This window comes from Stenella coeruleoalba (assembly GCF_951394435.1).
Source record: "Stenella coeruleoalba genome assembly, contig: scaffold_28, whole genome shotgun sequence".
In the NCBI taxonomy this organism is placed as follows: domain Eukaryota; kingdom Metazoa; phylum Chordata; class Mammalia; order Artiodactyla; family Delphinidae; genus Stenella; species Stenella coeruleoalba.
The window spans coordinates 86,172-107,147 of NW_027645921.1; the positions used below are offsets into that span (position 1 = coordinate 86,172).

The 20,976-nt window shown below is 43.7% G+C and overlaps 1 long non-coding RNA gene across 1 annotated transcript in view; it reads right to left on the reverse strand.

Moving 5' to 3' along the window:
- Window positions 1-247: 247 nt before the first annotated feature.
- The window catches only part of LOC307181474, a 189,913-nt gene continuing 169,184 nt past the window's right edge, over window positions 248-20,976 (reverse strand). Inside the window, exon 3 of the long non-coding RNA XR_013826869.1 lies at window positions 248-332. This is a non-coding gene — a long non-coding RNA (uncharacterized lncRNA). The remainder of the gene's footprint in view (window positions 333-20,976) is intronic.

A 20,976-nucleotide genomic window follows, 5' to 3' on the forward strand; every position in this document is an offset into this window, starting at 1 on the left:
ATGGGCGGGATGTAAATTGCCAACAGACACTCGGGAGAAGTGTATGGTGTTTCCTGAAACATCTAAAAAACAAAGCAACAGAGCCTAGGGCAATGCCACTTATGGTCCTATAGATTAGGGAAATTAAAATCAAAAAGACACAGCCACCCCAATGTTTGGAACGGCTCTGTTTACAAGAACCTCGTTTACAGTACAAGTTCAACATCGCAGAAAGTGAAAAATGGATAAAGAATTTGTGGTATTTACTTACAAAGCAATATCACTCAGCAATGAAATCTATGTCATCAGGCCCTTAGCATCACAATGAGTAGATTCAGGTATGATGATTCTAACTGAAATAAGTCACACAGAAAAAGAAACATCATAAGATATCAGTAATACACGGAATGGAAACTTGGCTACACAGGAACTGAATTACAGAACAGAACAGGGTCTCAAATTTAGAAACCCAACTTATGCTTGCTTAAGGGGAAAGGTGAGTTGGGGTGCTGCATAAAACCAGAGATTGAAATGAGCACAGATAAAGTTCCTTAAGTCAAATATGGAATAGACAAGAGCTACTCCTTGCTCAACGAAATGGACTCAACACCGCATATTAAACGCCTAAGAATGTACCTGACTAGTAAGTATCGTAAAACCTATGGATTGCTATGTCTCCGAAAGAGAATCAAGCATGTGTACAGGGGCATAAACGCAGCAGTGATAGGATTGGAGAGGTTCGGTGAGCAAATGAAGACCCTTTGAAGTCATATTGCATGGTACCCATTCCACGGGTCTCAACTCTCCAGGTTTAAGGTATTCTTCCTTCAGCTAAAACATGCATGTGGAACCTAGAGTATGATCAACCATGTGATCGGGAGACATGTTCAAATATGTCTCAGTTTTCCTCCCCTGGTCCTCGGGTGCAACATTCCAGACGCTTTACTAACACTCTCCCCACTTGGAGAGTCAGTCCCTTTAACCTCCTGTTTGGCCCAGTTTGCAATTTCTGCGGAACATGAACAGGAATAGCGAGAAACAATGAGAGGCTAGCTGGAGGTGTCTGGACGGGCAAATTTAACTCTCATTTGCCACCAGGAAGAGGAATTAACCAAAGGCTCAGCGTGCCGTGCCGGAACCAGATTAGGGCCTGAAGCCATCCTGCGGTGTTGCGGCCAGGTCACAAGAAAGCGAGTTGAAGAAAGGAGCTCAGGGGCACTGTAATTCACAAACCTGCAGAGTTATAAATGACAGCTATCGTCCAAAAATAGACTGAAGTAAGGCTGCCAAGAGGACTTGAAAGCGGGGCAGAATTGCAGGAAACCGATTTCAGGAGGTAGACTGGAATTGCATTGAAAGCATAGGAAAAGAGGCAGAACGTCCACAATGATGCACTTGGCCAAAAAGGGCGTATGCGTTTTTTCCTGAATATATTCAGGAAAAAACGCATACGCCCTTTTTGGCCAACCAAGCAAGCTTGCAAAGGAAATCTGCACTACAATGAAGTCTCACTTCCCCCCCGGTCAAAAGGGCCATCTGAAAAAAGTGTAAAATCCAGAAAGGCAGGACAGGCCATGGAGAACTGGGAGCCTTGTTATGCTGATGGGCGGGATGTAAATTGCCAACAACCACTCGGGAGAAGTGTATGGTGTTTCCTGAAACATCTAAAAAACAAAGCAACAGAACCTAGGGCACTTCCACTTATGGTCCTATAGCTTAGGGAAATTAAAATCAAAAAGACACAGCCACACCAAAGTTTGGAACGGCTCTGTTTACAAGAACCTCGTTTACAGTACAAGTTCAACATCGCAGAAAGTGAAAAATGGATAAAGAAGTTGTGGTATTTACTTACAAAGCAATATCACTCAGCAATGAAATCTGTGTCATCAGGCCCTTAGCAGTACAATGAGTGGATTCAGGTATGATGATTCTAACTGAAATAAGTCACACAGAAAAAGAAACATCATAAGATATCAGTAATACACGGAATGGAAACTTGGCTACACAGGAACTGAATTACAGAACAGAACAGGGTCTCAAATTTAGAAAACCAACTTATTCTTGCTTAAGGGTAAAGGTGAGTTGGGGTGCTGCATAAAACCAGAGATTGAAATGAGCACAGATAAAGTTCCTTAAGCCAAATATGGTATAGACAAGAGCTACTCCTTGCTCAACGAAATGGACTCAACACCCCATATTAAACGCCTAAGAATGTACCTGACTAGTAAGTATCTTAAAACCTATGGATTGCTATGTCTCCAAAAGAGAATCAAGCATGTGTACAGGGGCATAAACGCAGCAGTGATAGGATTGGAGAGGTTCGGTGAGCAAATGAAGACCCTTTGAAGTCATATTGCATGGTACCCATTCCACGGGTTTCAACTACCCAGGTTTAAGGTATTCTTCCTTCAGCTAAAACATGCATGTGGAACCTAGAGTATGATCAACCATGTGATCGGGAGATGTGTTCAAATATGTCTCAGTTTTCCTCCCCTGGTACTCGGGTGCAACATTCCAGACGCTTTACTAACACTCTCCCCACTTGCAGAGTCAGTCCCTTTAACCTCCTGTTTGGCCCAGTTTGCAATTTCTGCGGAAGATGAACAGGAATAGCGAGAACCAATGAGAGGCTAGCTGGAGGTGTCTGGACGGGCAAATTTAACTCTCATTTCCCACCAGGAAGAGGAATTAACCAAAGGCTCAGCGTGCCGTGCCGGAACCAGATTAGGGCGTGAAGCCATCCTGCGGTGTTGCGGCCAGGTCACAAGAAAGCGAGTTGAAGAAAGGAGCTCAGGGGCACTGTAATTCACAAACCTGCAGAGTTATAAATGACCGCTATCGTCCAAAAATAGACTGAAGTAAGGCTGCCAAGAGGACTTGAAAGCGGGGCAGAATTGCAGGAAACCGATTTCAGGAGGTAGACTGGAATTGCATTGAAAGCATAGGAAAAGAGGCAGAACGTCCACAATGATGCACTTGGCCAAAAAGGGCGTATGCGTTTTTTCCTGAATATATTCAGGAAAAAACGCATACGCCCTTTTTGGCCAACCAAGCAAGCTTGCAAAGGAAATCTGCACTACAATGAAGTCTCACTTCCCCCCGGTCAAAAGGGCCATCTGAAAAAAGTGTAAAATCCAGAAAGGCAGGACAGGCCATGGAGAACTGGGAGCCTTGTTATGCTGATGGGCGGGATGTAAATTGCCAACAACCACTCGGGAGAAGTGTATGGTGTTTCCTGAAACATCTAAAAAACAAAGCAACAGAACCTAGGGCACTGCCACTTATGGTCCTATAGCTTAGGGAAATTAAAATCAAAAAGACACAGCCACCCCAAAGTTTGGAACGGCTCTGTTTACAAGAACCTCGTTTACAGTACAAGTTCAACATCGCAGAAAGTGAAAAATGGATAAAGAAGTTGTGGTATTTACTTACAAAGCAATATCACTCAGCAATGAAATCTGTGTCATCAGGCCCTTAGCAGCACAATGAGTGGATTCAGGTATGATGATTCTAACTGAAATAAGTCACACAGAAAAAGAAACATCATAGGATATCAGTAATACACGGAATGGAAACTTGGCTACACAGGAACTGAATTACAGAACAGAACAGGGTCTCAAATTTAGAAAACCAACTTATTCTTGCTTAAGGGTAAAGGTGAGTTGGGGTGCTGCATAAAACCAGAGATTGAAATGAGCACAGATAAAGTTCCTTAAGCCAAATATGGAATAGACAAGAGCTTCTCCTTGCTCAATGAAATGGACTCAACACCGCATATTAAACGCCTAAGAATGTACCTGACTTGTAAGTATCTTAAAACCTATGGATTGCTATGTCTCCGAAAGAGAATCAAGCATGTGTACAGGGGCATAAACGCAGCAGTGATAGGATTGGAGAGGTTCGGTGAGCAAATGAAGACCCTTTGAAGTCATATTGCATGGTACCCATTCCACGGGTTTCAACTACCCAGGTTTAAGGTATTCTTCCTTCAGCTAAAACATGCATGTGGAACCCAAGTATGATCAACCATGTGAACGGGAGACGTGTTCAAATATGTCTCAGTTTTCCTCCCCTGGTACTCGGGTGCAACATTCCAGACGCTTTACTAACACTCTCCCCACTTGGAGAGTCAGTCCCTTTAACCTCCTGTTTGGCCCAGTTTGCAATTTCTGCGGAAGATGAACAGGAATAGCGAGAACCAATGAGAGGCTAGCTGGAGGTGTCTGGACGGGCAAATTTAACTCTCATTTCCCACCAGGAAGAGGAATTAACCAAAGGCTCAGCATGCCGGGCCGGAACCAGATTAGGGCCTGAAGCCATCCTGCGGTGTTGCGGCCAGGTCACAAGAAAGCGAGTTGAAGAAAGGAGCTCAGGGGCACTGTAATTCACAAACCTGCAGAGTTATAAATGACAGCTATCGTCCAAAAATAGACTGAAGTAAGGCTGCCAAGAGGACTTGAAAGCGGGGCAGAATTGCAGGAAACCGATTTCAGGAGGTAGACTGGAATTGCATTGAAAGCATAGGAAAAGAGGCAGAACGTCCACAATGATGCACTTGGCCAAAAAGGGCGTATGCGTTTTTTCCTGAATATATTCAGGAAAAAACGCATACGCCCTTTTTGGCCAACCAAGCAAGCTTGCAAAGGAAATCTGCACTACAATGAAGTCTCACTTCCCCCGGTCAAAAGGGCCATCTGAAAAAAGTGTAAAATCCAGAAAGGCAGGACAGGCCATGGAGAACTGGGAGCCTTGTTATGCTGATGGGTGGGATGTAAATTGCCAACAACCACTCGGGAGAAGTGTATGGTGTTTCCTGAAACATCTAAAAAACAAAGCAACAGAGCCTAGGGCACTGCCACTTATGGTCCTATAGCTTAGGGAAATTAAAATCAAAAAGACACAGCCACCCCAAAGTTTGGGACGCCTCTGTTTACAAGAACCTCGTTTACAGTACAAGTTCAACATCGCAGAAAGTGAAAAATGGATAAAGAAGTTGTGGTATTTACTTACAAAGCAATATCACTCAGCAATGAAATCTATGTCATCAGGCCCTTAGCAGCACAATGAGTGGATTCAGGTATGATGATTCTAACTGAAATAAGTCACACAGAAAAAGAAACATCATAAGATATCAGTAATACACGGAATGTAAACTTGGCTACACAGGAACTGAATTACAGAACAGAACAGGGTCTCAAATTTAGAAAACCAACTTATGCTTGCTTAAGGGTAAAGGTGAGTTGAGGGGCTGCATAAAACCAGAGATTGAAATGAGCACAGATAAAGTTCCTTAAGTCAAATATGGAATAGACAAGAGCTACTCCTTGCTCAACGAAATGGACTCAACACCGCATATTAAACGCCTAAGAATGTACCTGACTAGTAAGTATCTTAAAACCTATGGGTTGCTATGACTCCGAAAGAGAATCAAGCATGTGTACAGGGGCATAAACGCAGCAGTGATAGGATTGGAGAGGTTCGGTGAGCAAATGAAGACCCTTTGAAGTCATATTGCATGGTACCCATTACACGGGTCTCAACTCTCCAGGTTTAAGGTATTCTTCCTTCAGCTAAAACATGCATGTGGAACCCAAGTATGATCAACCATGTGAACGGGAGACGTGTTCAAATATGTCTCAGTTTTCCTCCCCTGGTACTCGGGTGCAACATTCCAGACGCTTTACTAACACAATCCCCACTTGGAGAGTCAGCGCCTTTAACCTCCTGTTTGGCCCAGTTTGCAATTTCTGCGGAAGATGAACAGGAATAGCGAGAACCAATGAGAGACTAGCTGGAGGTGTCTGGACGGGCAAATTTAACTCATTTCCCACCAGGAAGAGGAATTAACCAAAGGCTCAGCATGCCGGGCCGGAACCAGATTAGGGCCTGAAGCCATCCTGCGGTGTTGCGGCCAGGTCACAAGAAAGCGAGTTGAAGAAAGGAGCTCAGGGGCACTGTAATTCACAAACCTGCAGAGTTATAAATGACAGCTATCGTCCAAAAATAGACTGAAGTAAGGCTGCCAAGAGGACTTGAAAGCGGGGCAGAATTGCAGGAAACCGATTTCAGGAGGTAGACTGGAATTGCATTGAAAGCATAGGAAAAGAGGCAGAACGTCCACAATGATGCACTTGGCCAAAAAGGGCGTATGCGTTTTTTCCTGAATATATTCAGGAAAAAACGCATACGCCCTTTTTGGCCAACCAAGCAAGCTTGCAAAGGAAATCTGCACTACAATGAAGTCTCACTTCCCCCCGGTCAAAAGGGCCATCTGAAAAAAGTGTAAAATCCAGAAAGGCAACAGGCCATTGAGAACTGGGAACCTTGTTATGCTGATGGGCGGGATGTAAATTGCCAACAGACACTTGGGAGAAGTGTATGGTGTTTCCTGAAACATCTAAAAAACAAAGCAACAGAGCCTAGGGCACTGCCACTTATGGTCCTATAGCTTAGGGAAATTAAAATCAAAAAGACACAGCCACCCCAAAGTTTGGAACGGCTCTGTTTACAAGAACCTCGTTTACAGTACAAGTTCAACATCGCAGAAAGTGAAAAATGGATAAAGAAGTTGTGGTATTTACTTACAAAGCAATATCACTCAGCAATGAAATCTATGTCATCAGGCCCTTAGCATCACAATGAGTGGATTCAGGTATGATGATTCTAACTGAAATAAGTCACACAGAAAAAGAAACATCATAAGATATCAGTAATACACGGAATGTAAACTTGGCTACACAGGAACTGAATTACAGAACAGAACAGGGTCTCAAATTTAGAAAACCAACTTATGCTTGCTTAAGGGTAAAGGTGAGTTGGGGTGCTACATAAAACCAGAGATTGAAATGAGCACAGATAAAGTTCCTTAAGTCAAATATGAAATAGACAAGAGCTACTCCTTGCTCAACGAAATGGACTCAACACCGCATATTAAACGCCTAAGAATGTACCTGACTAGTAAGTATCGTAAAACCTATGGATTGCTATGTCTCCAAAAGAGAATCAAGCATGTGTACAGGGGCATAAACGCAGCAGTGATAGGATTGGAGAGGTTCGGTGAGCAAATGAAGACCCTTTGAAGTCATATTGCATGGTACCCATTACACGGGTCTCAACTCTCCAGGTTTAAGGTATTCTTCCTTCAGCTAAAACATGCATGTGGAACCCAAGTATGATCAACCATGTGAACGGGAGACGTGTTCAAATATGTCTCAGTTTTCCTCCCCTGGTACTCGGGTGCAACATTCCAGACGCTTTACTAACACTCTCCCCACTTGGAGAGTCAGCGCCTTTAACCTCCTGTTTGGCCCAGTTTGCAATTTCTGCGGAAGATGAACAGGAATAGCGAGAACCAATGAGAGGCTAGCTGGAGGTGTCTAGACGGGCAAATTTAACTCTCATTTCCCACCAGGAAGAGGAATTAACCAAAGGCTCAGCATGCCGGGCCGGAACCAGATTAGGGCCTGAAGCCATCCTGCGGTGTTGCGGCCAGGTCACAAGAAAGCGAGTTGAAGAAAGGAGCTCAGGGGCACTGTAATTCACAAACCTGCAGAGTTATAAATGACAGCTATCGTCCAAAAATAGACTGAAGTAAGGCTGCCAAGAGGACTTGAAAGCGGGGCAGAATTGCAGGAAACCGATTTCAGGAGGTAGACTGGAATTGCATTGAAAGCATAGGAAAAGAGGCAGAACGTCCACAATGATGCACTTGGCCAGAAAGGGCGTATGCATTTTTTCCTGAATATATTCAGGAAAAAACGCATACGCCCTTTTTGGCCAACCAAGCAAGCTTGCAAAGGAAATCTGCACTACAATGAAGTCTCACTTCCCCCCGGTCAAAAGGGCCATCTGAAAAAAGTGTAAAATCCAGAAAGGCAACAGGCCATTGAGAACTGGGAACCTTGTTATGCTGATGGGCGGGATGTAAATTGCCAACAGACACTTGGGAGAAGTGTATGGTGTTTCCTGAAACATCTAAAAAACAAAGCAACAGAGCCTAGGGCACTTCCAATTATGGTCCTATAGCTTAGGGAAATTAAAATCAAAAAGACACAGCCACCCCAAAGTTTGGAACGGCTCTGTTTACAAGAACCTCGTTTACAGTACAAGTTCAACATCGCAGAAAGTGAAAAATGGATAAAGAAGTTGTGGTATTCACTTACAAAGCAATATCACTCAGCAATGAAATCTATGTCAACAGGCCCTTAGCAGCACAATGAGTGGATTCAGGTATGATGATTCTAACTGAAATAAGTCACACAGAAAAAGAAACATCATAAGATATCAGTAATACACGGAATGGAAACTTGGCTACACAGGAACTGAATTACAGAACAGAACAGGGTCTCAAATTTAGAAAAACAACTTATGCTTGCTTAAGGGTAAAGGTGAGTTGGGGTGCTGCATAAAACCAGAGATTGGAATGAGCACAGATAAAGTTCCTTAAGTCAAATATGGAATAGACAAGAGCTACTCCTTGCTCAACGAAATGGACTCAACACCGCATATTACACGCCTAAGAATGTACCTGACTTGTAAGTATCTTAAAACCTATGGATTGCTATGTCTCCAAAAGAGAATCAACCATGTGTACAGGGGCATAAACGCAGCAGTGATAGGATTGGAGAGGTTCGGTGAGCAAATGAAGACCCTTTGAAGTCATATTGCATGGTACCCATTCCACGGGTTTCAACTACCCAGGTTTAAGGTATTCTTCCTTCAGCTAAAACATGCATGTGGAACCCAAATATGATCAACCATGTGAACGGGAGACGTGTTCAAATATGTCTCAGTTTTCCTCCCCTGGTACTCGGGTGCAACATTCCAGACGCTTTACTAACACTCTCCCCACTTGGAGAGTCAGCGCCTTTAACCTCCTGTTTGGCCCAGTTTGCAATTTCTGCGGAAGATGAACAGGAATAGCGAGAACCAATGAGAGGCTAGCTGGAGGTGTCTAGACGGGCAAATTTAACTCTCATTTCCCACCAGGAAGAGGAATTAACCAAAGGCTCAGCATGCCGGGCCGGAACCAGATTAGGGCCTGAAGCCATCCTGCGGTGTTGCGGCCAGGTCACAAGAAAGCGAGTTGAAGAAAGGAGCTCAGGGGCACTGTAATTCACAAACCTGCAGAGTTATAAATGACAGCTATCGTCCAAAAATAGACTGAAGTAAGGCTGCCAAGAGGACTTGAAAGCGGGGCAGAATTGCAGGAATCCGATTTCAGGAGGTAGACTGGAATTGCATTGAAAGCATAGGAAAAGAGGCAGAACGTCCACAATGATGCACTTGGCCAAAAAGGGCGTATGCGTTTTTTCCTGAATATATTCAGGAAAAAACGCATACGCCCTTTTTGGCCAACCAAGCAAGCTTGCAAAGGAAATCTGCACTACAATGAAGTCTCACTTCCCCCCGGTCAAAAGGGCCATCTGAAAAAAGTGTAAAATCCAGAAAGGCAACAGGCCATTGAGAACTGGGAACCTTGTTATGCTGATGGGCGGGATGTAAATTGCCAACAGACACTTGGGAGAAGTGTATGGTGTTTCCTGAAACATCTAAAAAACAAAGCAACAGAGCCTAGGGCACTTCCACTTATGGTCCTATAGCTTAGGGAAATTAAAATCAAAAAGACACAGCCACCCCAAAGTTTGGAACGGCTCTGTTTACAAGAACCTCGTTTACAGTACAAGTTCAACATCGCAGAAAGTGAAAAATGGATAAAGAAGTTGTGGTATTCACTTACAAAGCAATATCACTCAGCAATGAAATCTATGTCAACAGGCCCTTAGCAGCACAATGAGTGGATGCAGGTATGATGATTCTAACTGAAATAAGTCACACAGAAAAAGAAACATCATAAGATATCAGTAATACACGGAATGGAAACTTGGCTACACAGGAACTGAATTACAGAACAGAACAGGGTCTCAAATTTAGAAAAACAACTTATGCTTGCTTAAGGGTAAAGGTGAGTTGGGGTGCTGCATAAAACCAGAGATTGGAATGAGCACAGATAAAGTTCCTTAAGTCAAATATGGAATAGACAAGAGCTACTCCTTGCTCAACGAAATGGACTCAACACCGCATATTACACGCCTAAGAATGTACCTGACTTGTAAGTATCTTAAAACCTATGGATTGCTATGTCTCCAAAAGAGAATCAAGCATGTGTACAGGGGCATAAACGCAGCAGTGATAGGATTGGAGAGGTTCGGTGAGCAAATGAAGACCCTTTGAAGTCATATTGCATGGTACCCATTCCACGGGTTTCAACTACCCAGGTTTAAGGTATTCTTCCTTCAGCTAAAACATGCATGTGGAACCTAGAGTATGATCAACCATGTGATCGGGAGACGTGTTCAAATATGTCTCAGTTTTCCTCCCCTGGTACTCGGGTGCAACATTCCAGACGCTTTACTAACACTCTCCCCACTTGGAGAGTCAGTCCCTTTAACCTCCTGTGTGGCCCAGTTTGCAATTTCTGCGGAAGATGAACAGGAATAGTGAGAACCAATGAGAGGCTAGCTGGAGGTGTCTGGACGGGCAAATTTAACTCTCATTTCCCACCAGGAAGAGGAATTAACCAAAGGCTCAGCATGCCGGGCCGGAACCAGATTAGGGCCTGAAGCCATCCTGCGGTGTTGCGGCCAGGTCACAAGAAAGCGAGTTGAAGAAAGGAGCTCAGGGGCACTGTAATTCACAAACCTGCAGAGTTATAAATGACAGCTATCGTCCAAAAATAGACTGAAGTAAGGCTGCCAAGAGGACTTGAAAGCGGGGCAGAATTGCAGGAAACCGATTTCAGGAGGTAGACTGGAATTGCATTGAAAGCATAGGAAAAGAGGCAGAACGTCCACAATGATGCACTTGGCCAAAAAGGGCGTATGCGTTTTTTCCTGAATATATTCAGGAAAAAACGCATACGCCCTTTTTGGCCAACCAAGCAAGCTTGCAAAGGAAATCTGCACTACAATGAAGTCTCACTTCCCCCCAGTCAAAAGGGCCATCTGAAAAAAGTGTAAAATCCAGAAAGGTAGGACAGGCCATGGAGAACTGGGAGCCTTGTTATGCTGATGGGCGGGATGTAAATTGCCAACAGACACTCGGGAGAAGTGTATGGTGTTTCCTGAAACATCTAAAAAACAAAGCAACAGAGCCTAGGGCACTGCCACTTATGGTCCTATAGCTTAGGGAAATTAAATTCAAAAAGACACAGCCACCCCAAAGTTTGGGACGCCTCTGTTTACAAGAACCTCGTTTACAGTACAAGTTCAACATCGCAGAAAGTGAAAAATGGATAAAGAAGTTGTGGTATTTACTTACAAAGCAATATCACTCAGCAATGAAATCTATGTCATCAGGCCCTTAGCATCACAATGAGTGGATTCAGGTATGATGATTCTAACTGAAATAAGTCACACAGAAAAAGAAACATCATAAGATATCAGTAATACACGGAATGTAAACTTGGCTACACAGGAACTGAATTACAGAACAGAACAGGGTCTCAAATTTAGAAAACCAACTTATGCTTGCTTAAGGGTAAAGGTGAGTTGGGGTGCTGCATAAAACCAGAGATTGAAATGAGCACAGATAAAGTTCCTTAAGTCAAATATGGAATAGACAAGAGCTACTCCTTGCTCAACGAAATGGACTCAACACCGCATATTAAACGCCTAAGAATGTACCTGACTAGTAAGTATCGTAAAACCTATGGATTGCTATGTCTCCAAAAGAGAACCAAGCATGTGTACAGGGGCATAAACGCAGCAGTGATAGGATTGGAGAGGTTCGGTGAGCAAATGAAGACCCTTTGAAGTCATATTGCATGGTACCCATTCCACGGGTCTCAACTCTCCAGGTTTAAGGTATTCTTCCTTCAGCTAAAACATGCATGTGGAACCCAAGTATGATCAACCATGTGAACGGGAGACGTGTTCAAATATGTCTCAGTTTTCCTCCCCTGGTACTCGGGTGCAACATTCCAGACGCTTTACTAACACTCTCCCCACTTGGAGAGTCAGCGCCTTTAACCTCCTGTTTGGCCCAGTTTGCAATTTCTGCGGAAGATGAACAGGAATAGCGAGAACCAATGAGAGGCTAGCTGGAGGTGTCTGGACGGGCAAATTATTCCTGAATATATTCAGGAAAAAACGCATACGCCCTTTTTGGCCAACCAAGCAAGCTTGCAAAGGAAATCTGCACTACAATGAAGTCTCACTTCCCCCCGGTCAAAAGGGCCATCTGAAAAAAGTGTAAAATCCGGAAAGGCAGGACAGGCCATGGAGAACTGGGAGCCTTGTTATGCTGATGGGTGGGATGTAAATTGCCAACAGACACTCGGGAGAAGTGTATGGTGTTTCCTGAAACATCTAAAAAACAAAGCAACAGAGCCTAGGGCACTGCCGCTTATGGTCCTATAGCTTAGGGAAATTAAAATCAAAAAGACACAGCCACCCCAAAGTTTGGGACGCCTCTGTTTACAAGAACCTCGTTTACAGTACAAGTTCAACATCGCAGAAAGTGAAAAATGGATAAAGAAGTTGTGGTATTTACTTACAAAGCAATATCACTCAGCAATGAAATCTATGTCATCAGGCCCTTAGCATCACAATGAGTGGATTCAGGTATGATGATTCTAACTGAAATAAGTCACACAGAAAAAGAAACATCATAAGATATCAGTAATACACGGAATGGAAACTTGGCTACACAGGAACTGAATTACAGAACAGAACAGGGTCTCAAATTTAGAAAACCAACTTATGCTTGCTTAAGGGTAAAGGTGAGTTGGGGTGCTGCATAAAACCAGAGATTGAAATGAGCACAGATAAAGTTCCTTAAGTCAAATATGGAATAGACAAGAGCTACTCCTTGCTCAACGAAATGGACTCAACACCGCATATTAAACGCCTAAGAATGTACCTGACTAGTAAGTATTGTAAAACCTATGGATTGCTATGTTCCAAAAGAGAATCAAGCATGTGTACAGGGGCATAAACGCAGCAGTGATAGGATTGGAGAGGTTCGGTGAGCAAATGAAGACCCTTTGAAGTCATATTGCATGGTACCCATTCCACGGGTCTCAACTCTCCAGGTTTAAGGTATTCTTCCTTCAGCTAAAACATGCATGTGGAACCCAAGAATGATCAACCATGTGAAAGGGAGACGTGTTGAAATATGTCTCAGTTTTCCTCCCCTGATACTCGGGTGCAACATTCCAGACGCTTTACTAACACTCTCCCCACTTGGAGAGTCAGCGCCTTTAACCTCCTGTTTGGCCCAGTTTGCAATTTCTGCGGAAGATGAACAGGAATAGCGAGAACCAATGAGAGGCTAGCTGGAGGTGTCTGGACGGGCAAATTTAACTCTCATTTCCCACCAGGAAGAGGAAATAACCAAAGGCTCAGCGTGCCGTGCCGGAACCAGATTAGGGCCTGAAGCCATCCTGCGGTGTTGCGGCCAGCTCAAAAGAAAGCGAGTTGAAGAAAGGAGCTCAGGGGCACTGTAATTCACAAACCTGCAGAGTTATAAATGACAGCTATCGTCCAAAAATAGACTGAAGTAAGGCTGCCAAGAGGACTTGAAAGCGGGGCAGAATTGCAGGAAACCGATTTCAGGAGGTAGACTGGAATTGCATTGAAAGCATAGGAAAAGAGGCAGAACGTCCACAATGATGCACTTGGCCAAAAAGGGCGTATGCGTTTTTTCCTGAATATATTCAGGAAAAAACGCATACGCCCTTTTTGGCCAACCAAGCAAGCTTGCAAAGGAAATCTGCACTACAATGAAGTCTCACTTCCCCCCGGTCAAAAGGGCCATCTGAAAAAAGTGTAAAATCCAGAAAGGCAGGACAGGCCATGGAGAACTGGGAGCCTTGTTATGCTGATGGGCGGGATGTAAATTGCCAACAACCACTCGGGAGAAGTGTATGGTGTTTCCTGAAACATCTAAAAAACAAAGCAACAGAGCCTAGGGCACTGCCACTTATGGTCCTATAGCTTAGGGAAATTAAAATCAAAAAGACACAGCCACCCCAAAGTTTGGGACGCCTCTGTTTACAAGAACCTCGTTTACAGTACAAGTTCAACATCGCAGAAAGTGAAAAATGGATAAAGAAGTTGTGGTATTTACTTACAAAGCAATATCACTCAGCAATGAAATCTATGTCATCAGGCCCTTAGCATCACAATGAGTGGATTCAGGTATGATGATTCTAACTGAAATAAGTCACACAGAAAAAGAAACATCATAAGATATCAGTAATACACGGAATGTAAACTTGGCTACACAGGAACTGAATTACAGAACAGAACAGGGTCTCAAATTTAGAAAACCAACTTATGCTTGCTTAAGGGTAAAGGTGAGTTGGGGTGCTGCATAAAACCAGAGATTGAAATGAGCACAGATAAAGTTCCTTAAGTCAAATATGGAATAGACAAGAGCTACTCCTTGCTCAACGAAATGGACTCAACACCGCATATTAAACGCCTAAGAATGTACCTGACTAGTAAGTATCGTAAAACCTATGGATTGCTATGTCTCCAAAAGAGAACCAAGCATGTGTACAGGGGCATAAACGCAGCAGTGATAGGATTGGAGAGGTTCGGTGAGCAAATGAAGACCCTTTGAAGTCATATTGCATGGTACCCATTCCACGGGTCTCAACTCTCCAGGTTTAAGGTATTCTTCCTTCAGCTAAAACATGCATGTGGAACCCAAGTATGATCAACCATGTGAACGGGAGACGTGTTCAAATATGTCTCAGTTTTCCTCCCCTGGTACTCGGGTGCAACATTCCAGACGCTTTACTAACACTCTCCCCACTTGGAGAGTCAGCGCCTTTAACCTCCTGTTTGGCCCAGTTTGCAATTTCTGCGGAAGATGAACAGGAATAGCGAGAACCAATGAGAGGCTAGCTGGAGGTGTCTGGACGGGCAAATTATTCCTGAATATATTCAGGAAAAAACGCATACGCCCTTTTTGGCAAACCAAGCAAGCTTGCAAAGGAAATCTGCACTACAATGAAGTCTCACTTCCCCCCGGTCAAAAGGGCCATCTGAAAAAAGTGTAAAATCCGGAAAGGCAGGACAGGCCATGGAGAACTGGGAGCCTTGTTATGCTGATAGGCGGGATGTAAATTGCCAACAGACACTCGGGAGAAGTGTATGGTGTTTCCTGAAACATCTAAAAAACAAAGCAACAGAGCCTAGGGCACTGCCGCTTATGGTCCTATAGCTTAGGGAAATTAAAATCAAAAAGACACAGCCACCCCAAAGTTTGGGACGCCTCTGTTTACAAGAACCTCGTTTACAGTACAAGTTCAACATCGCAGAAAGTGAAAAATGGATAAAGAAGTTGTGGTATTTACTTACAAAGCAATATCACTCAGCAATGAAATCTATGTCATCAGGCCCTTAGCATCACAATGAGTGGATTCAGGTATGATGATTCTAACTGAAATAAGTCACACAGAAAAAGAAACATCATAAGATATCAGTAATACACGGAATGGAAACTTGGCTACACAGGAACTGAATTACAGAACAGAACAGGGTCTCAAATTTAGAAAACCAACTTATGCTTGCTTAAGGGTAAAGGTGAGTTGGGGTGCTGCATAAAACCAGAGATTGAAATGAGCACAGATAAAGTTCCTTAAGTCAAATATGGAATAGACAAGAGCTACTCCTTGCTCAACGAAATGGACTCAACACCGCATATTAAACGCCTAAGAACGTACCTGACTAGTAAGTATTGTAAAACCTATGGATTGCTATGTTCCAAAAGAGAATCAAGCATGTGTACAGGGGCATAAACGCAGCAGTGATAGGATTGGAGAGGTTCGGTGAGCAAATGAAGACCCTTTGAAGTCATATTGCATGGTACCCATTCCACGGGTCTCAACTCTCCAGGTTTAAGGTATTCTTCCTTCAGCTAAAACATGCATGTGGAACCCAAGAATGATCAACCATGTGAAAGGGAGACGTGTTCAAATATGTCTCAGTTTTCCTCCTCTGATACTCGGGTGCAACATTCCAGACGCTTTACTAACACTCTCCCCACTTGGAGAGTCAGCGCCTTTAACCTCCTGTTTGGCCCAGTTTGCAATTTCTGCGGAAGATGAACAGGAATAGCGAGAACCAATGAGAGGCTAGCTGGAGGTGTCTGGACGGGCAAATTTAACTCTCATTTCCCACCAGGAAGAGGAAATAACCAAAGGCTCAGCGTGCCGTGCCGGAACCAGATTAGGGCCTGAAGCCATCCTGCGGTGTTGCGGCCAGCTCAAAAGAAAGCGAGTTGAAGAAAGGAGCTCAGGGGCACTGTAATTCACAAACCTGCAGAGTTATAAATGACAGCTATCGTCCAAAAATAGACTGAAGTAAGGCTGCCAAGAGGACTTGAAAGCGGGGCAGAATTGCAGGAAACCGATTTCAGGAGGTAGACTGGAATTGCATTGAAAGCATAGGAAAAGAGGCAGAACGTCCACAATGATGCACTTGGCCAAAAAGGGCGTATGCGTTTTTTCCTGAATATATTCAGGAAAAAACGCATACGCCCTTTTTGGCCAACCAAGCAAGCTTGCAAAGGAAATCTGCACTACAATGAAGTCTCACTTCCCCCCGGTCAAAAGGGCCATCTGAAAAAAGTGTAAAATCCAGAAAGGCAGGACAGGCCATGGAGAACTGGGAGCCTTGTTATGCTGATGGGCGGGATGTAAATTGCCAACAACCACTCGGGAGAAGTGTATGGTGTTTCCTGAAACATCTAAAAAACAAAGCAACAGAACCTAGGGCACTTCCACTTATGGTCCTATAGCTTAGGGAAATTAAAATCAAAAAGACACAGCCACCCCAAAGTTTGGAACGGCTCTGTTTACAAGAACCTCGTTTACAGTACAAGTTCAACATCGCAGAAAGTGAAAAATGGATAAAGAAGTTGTGGTATTTACTTACAAAGCAATATCACTCAGCAATGAAATCTGTGTCATCAGGCCCTTAGCAGCACAATGAGTGGATTCAGGTATGATGATTCTAACTGAAGTAAGTCACACAGAAAAAGAAACATCATAAGATATCAGTAATACACGGAATGTAAACTTGGCTACACAGGAACTGAATTACCGAACAGAAAAGGGTCTCAAATTTAGAAAACCAACTTATGCTTGCTTAAGGGTAAAGGTGAGTTGGGGTGCTGCATAAAACCAGAGATTGAAATGAGCACAGATAAAGTTCCTTAAGTCAAATATGGAATAGACAAGAGCTACTCCTTGCTCAACGAAATGGACTCAACACCGCATATTAAACGCCTAAGAATGTACCTGACTAGTAAGTATCGTAAAACCTATGGATTGCTATGTCTCCGAAAGAGAATCAAGCATGTGTACAGGGGCATAAACGAAGCAGTGATAGGATTGGAGAGGTTTGGTGAGCAAGTGTAGACCCTTTGATGTCATATTGCATGGTACCCATTACACGGGTCTCAACTCTCCAGGTTTAAGGTATTCTTCCTTCAGCTAAAACATGCATGTGGAACCCAAGTATGATGAACCATGTGAACGGGAGAGGTGTTCAAATATGTCTCAGTTTTCCTCCCCTGGTACTCGGGTGCAACATTACAGATGCTTTACTAACACTCTCCCCACTTGGAGAGTCAGCGCCTTTAACCTCCTGTTTGGCCCAGTTTGCAATTTCTGCGGAAGATGAACAGGAATAGCGAGAACCAATGAGAGGCTAGCTGGAGGTGTCTGGACGGGCAAATTTAACTCTCATTTCCCACCAGGAAGAGGAAATAACCAAAGGCTCAGCGTGCCGTGCCGGAACCAGATTAGGGCCTGAAGCCATCCTGCGGTGTTGCGGCCATGTCACAAGAAAGCGAGTTGAAGAAAGGAGCTCAGGGGCACTGTAATTCACAAACCTGCAGAGTTATAAATGACAGCTATCGTCCAAAAATAGACTGAAGTAAGGCTGCCAAGAGGACTTGAAAGCGGGGCAGAATTGCAGGAAACCGATTTCAGGAGGTAGACTGGAATTGCATTGAAAGCATAGGAAAAGAGGCAGAACGTCCACAATGATGCACTTGGCCAAAAAGGGCATATGCATTTTTTCCTGAATATATTCAGGAAAAAACGCATACGCCCTTTTTGGCCAACCAAGCAAGCTTGCAAAGGAAATCTGCACTACAATGAAGTCTCACTTCCCCCCGGTCAAAAGGGCCATCTGAAAAAAGTGTAAAATCCAGAAAGGCAACAGGCCATTGAGAACTGGGAACCTTGTTATGCTGATGGGCGGGATGTAAATTGCCAACAGACACTTGGGAGAAGTGTATGGTGTTTCCTGAAACATCTAAAAAACAAAGCAACAGAGCCTAGGGCACTTCCAATTATGGTCCTATAGCTTAGGGAAATTAAAATCAAAAAGACACAGCCACCCCAAAGTTTGGAACGGCTCTGTTTACAAGAACCTCGTTTACAGTACAAGTTCAACATCGCAGAAAGTGAAAAATGGATAAAGAAGTTGTGGTATTCACTTACAAAGCAATATCACTCAGCAATGAAATCTATGTCAACAGGCCCTTAGCAGCACAATGAGTGGATTCAGGTATGATGATTCTAACTGAAATAAGTCACACAGAAAAAGAAACATCATAAGATATCAGTAATACACGGAATGGAAACTTGGCTACACAGGAATTGAATTACAGAACAGAACAGGGTCTCAAATTTAGAAAAACAACTTATGCTTGCTTAAGGGTAAAGGTGAGTTGGGGTGCTGCATAAAACCAGAGATTGGAATGAGCACAGATAAAGTTCCTTAAGTCAAATATGGAATAGACAAGAGCTACTCCTTGCTCAACGAAATGGACTCAACACCGCATATTACACGCCTAAGAATGTACCTGACTTGTAAGTATCTTAAAACCTATGGATTGCTATGTCTCCAAAAGAGAATCAACCATGTGTACAGGGGCATAAACGCAGCAGTGATAGGATTGGAGAGGTTCGGTGAGCAAATGAAGACCCTTTGAAGTCATATTGCATGGTACCCATTCCACGGGTTTCAACTACCCAGGTTTAAGGTATTCTTCCTTCAGCTAAAACATGCATGTGGAACCCAAATATGATCAACCATGTGAACGGGAGACGTGTTCAAATATGTCTCAGTTTTCCTCCCCTGGTACTCGGGTGCAACATTCCAGACGCTTTACTAACACTCTCCCCACTTGGAGAGTCAGCGCCTTTAACCTCCTGTTTGGCCCAGTTTGCAATTTCTGCGGAAGATGAACAGGAATAGCGAGAACCAATGAGAGGCTAGCTGGAGGTGTCTAGACGGGCAAATTTAACTCTCATTTCCCACCAGGAAGAGGAATTAACCAAAGGCTCAGCATGCCGGGCCGGAACCAGATTAGGGCCTGAAGCCATCCTGCGGTGTTGCGGCCAGGTCACAAGAAAGCGAGTTGAAGAAAGGAGCTCAGGGGCACTGTAATTCACAAACCTGCAGAGTTATAAATGACAGCTATCGTCCAAAAATAGACTGAAGTAAGGCTGCCAAGAGGACTTGAAAGCGGGGCAGAATTGCAGGAATCCGATTTCAGGAGGTAGACTGGAATTGCATTGAAAGCATAGGAAAAGAGGCAGAACGTCCACAATGATGCACTTGGCCAAAAAGGGCGTATGCGTTTTTTCCTGAATATATTCAGGAAAAAACGCATACGCCCTTTTTGGCCAACCAAGCAAGCTTGCAAAGGAAATCTGCACTACAATGAAGTCTCACTTCCCCCCGGTCAAAAGGGCCATCTGAAAAAAGTGTAAAATCCAGAAAGGCAACAGGCCATTGAGAACTGGGAACCTTGTTATGCTGATGGGCGGGATGTAAATTGCCAACAGACACTCGGGAGAAGTGTATGGTGTTTCCTGAAACATCTAAAAAACAAAGCAACAGAGCCTAGGGCACTGCCACTTATGGTCCTATAGCTTAGGGAAATTAAAATCAAAAAGACACAGCCACCCCAAAGTTTGGGACGCCTCTGTTTACAAGAACCTCGTTTACAGTACAAGTTCAACATCGCAGAAAGTGAAAAATGGATAAAGAAGTTGTGGTATTTACTTACAAAGCAATATCACTCAGCAATGAAATCTATGTCATCAGGCCCTTAGCATCACAATGAGTGGATTCAGGTATGATGATTCTAACTGAAATAAGTCACACAGAAAAAGAAACATCATAAGATATCAGTAATACACGGAATGTAAACTTGGCTACACAGGAACTGAATTACAGAACAGAACAGGGTCTCAAATTTAGAAACCAACTTATGCTTGCTTAAGGGTAAAGGTGAGTTGGGGTGCTGCATAAAACCAGAGATTGAAATGAGCACAGATAAAGTTCCTTAAGTCAAATATGGAATAGACAAGAGCTACTCCTTGCTCAACGAAATGGACTCAACACCGCATATTAAACGCCTAAGAATGTACCTGACTAGTAAGTATCGTAAAACCTATGGATTGCTATGTCTCCAAAAGAGAACCAAGCATGTGTACAGGGGCATAAACGCAGCAGTGATAGGATTGGAGAGGTTCGGTGAGCAAATGAAGACCCTTTGAAGTCATATTGCATGGTACCCATTCCACGGGTCTCAACTCTCCAGGTTTAAGGTATTCTTCCTTCAGCTAAAACATGCATGTGGAACCCAAGTATGATCAACCATGTGAACGGGAGACGTGTTCAAATATGTCTCAGTTTTCCTCCCCTGGTACTCGGGTGCAACATTCCAGACGCTTTACTAACACTCTCCCCACTTGGAGAGTCAGCGCCTTTAACCTCCTGTTTGGCCCAGTTTGCAATTTCTGCGGAAGATGAACAGGAATAGCGAGAACCAATGAGAGGCTAGCTGGAGGTGTCTGGACGGGCAAATTATTCCTGAATATATTCAGGAAAAAACGCATACGCCCTTTTTGGCAAACCAAGCAAGCTTGCAAAGGAAATCTGCACTACAATGAAGTCT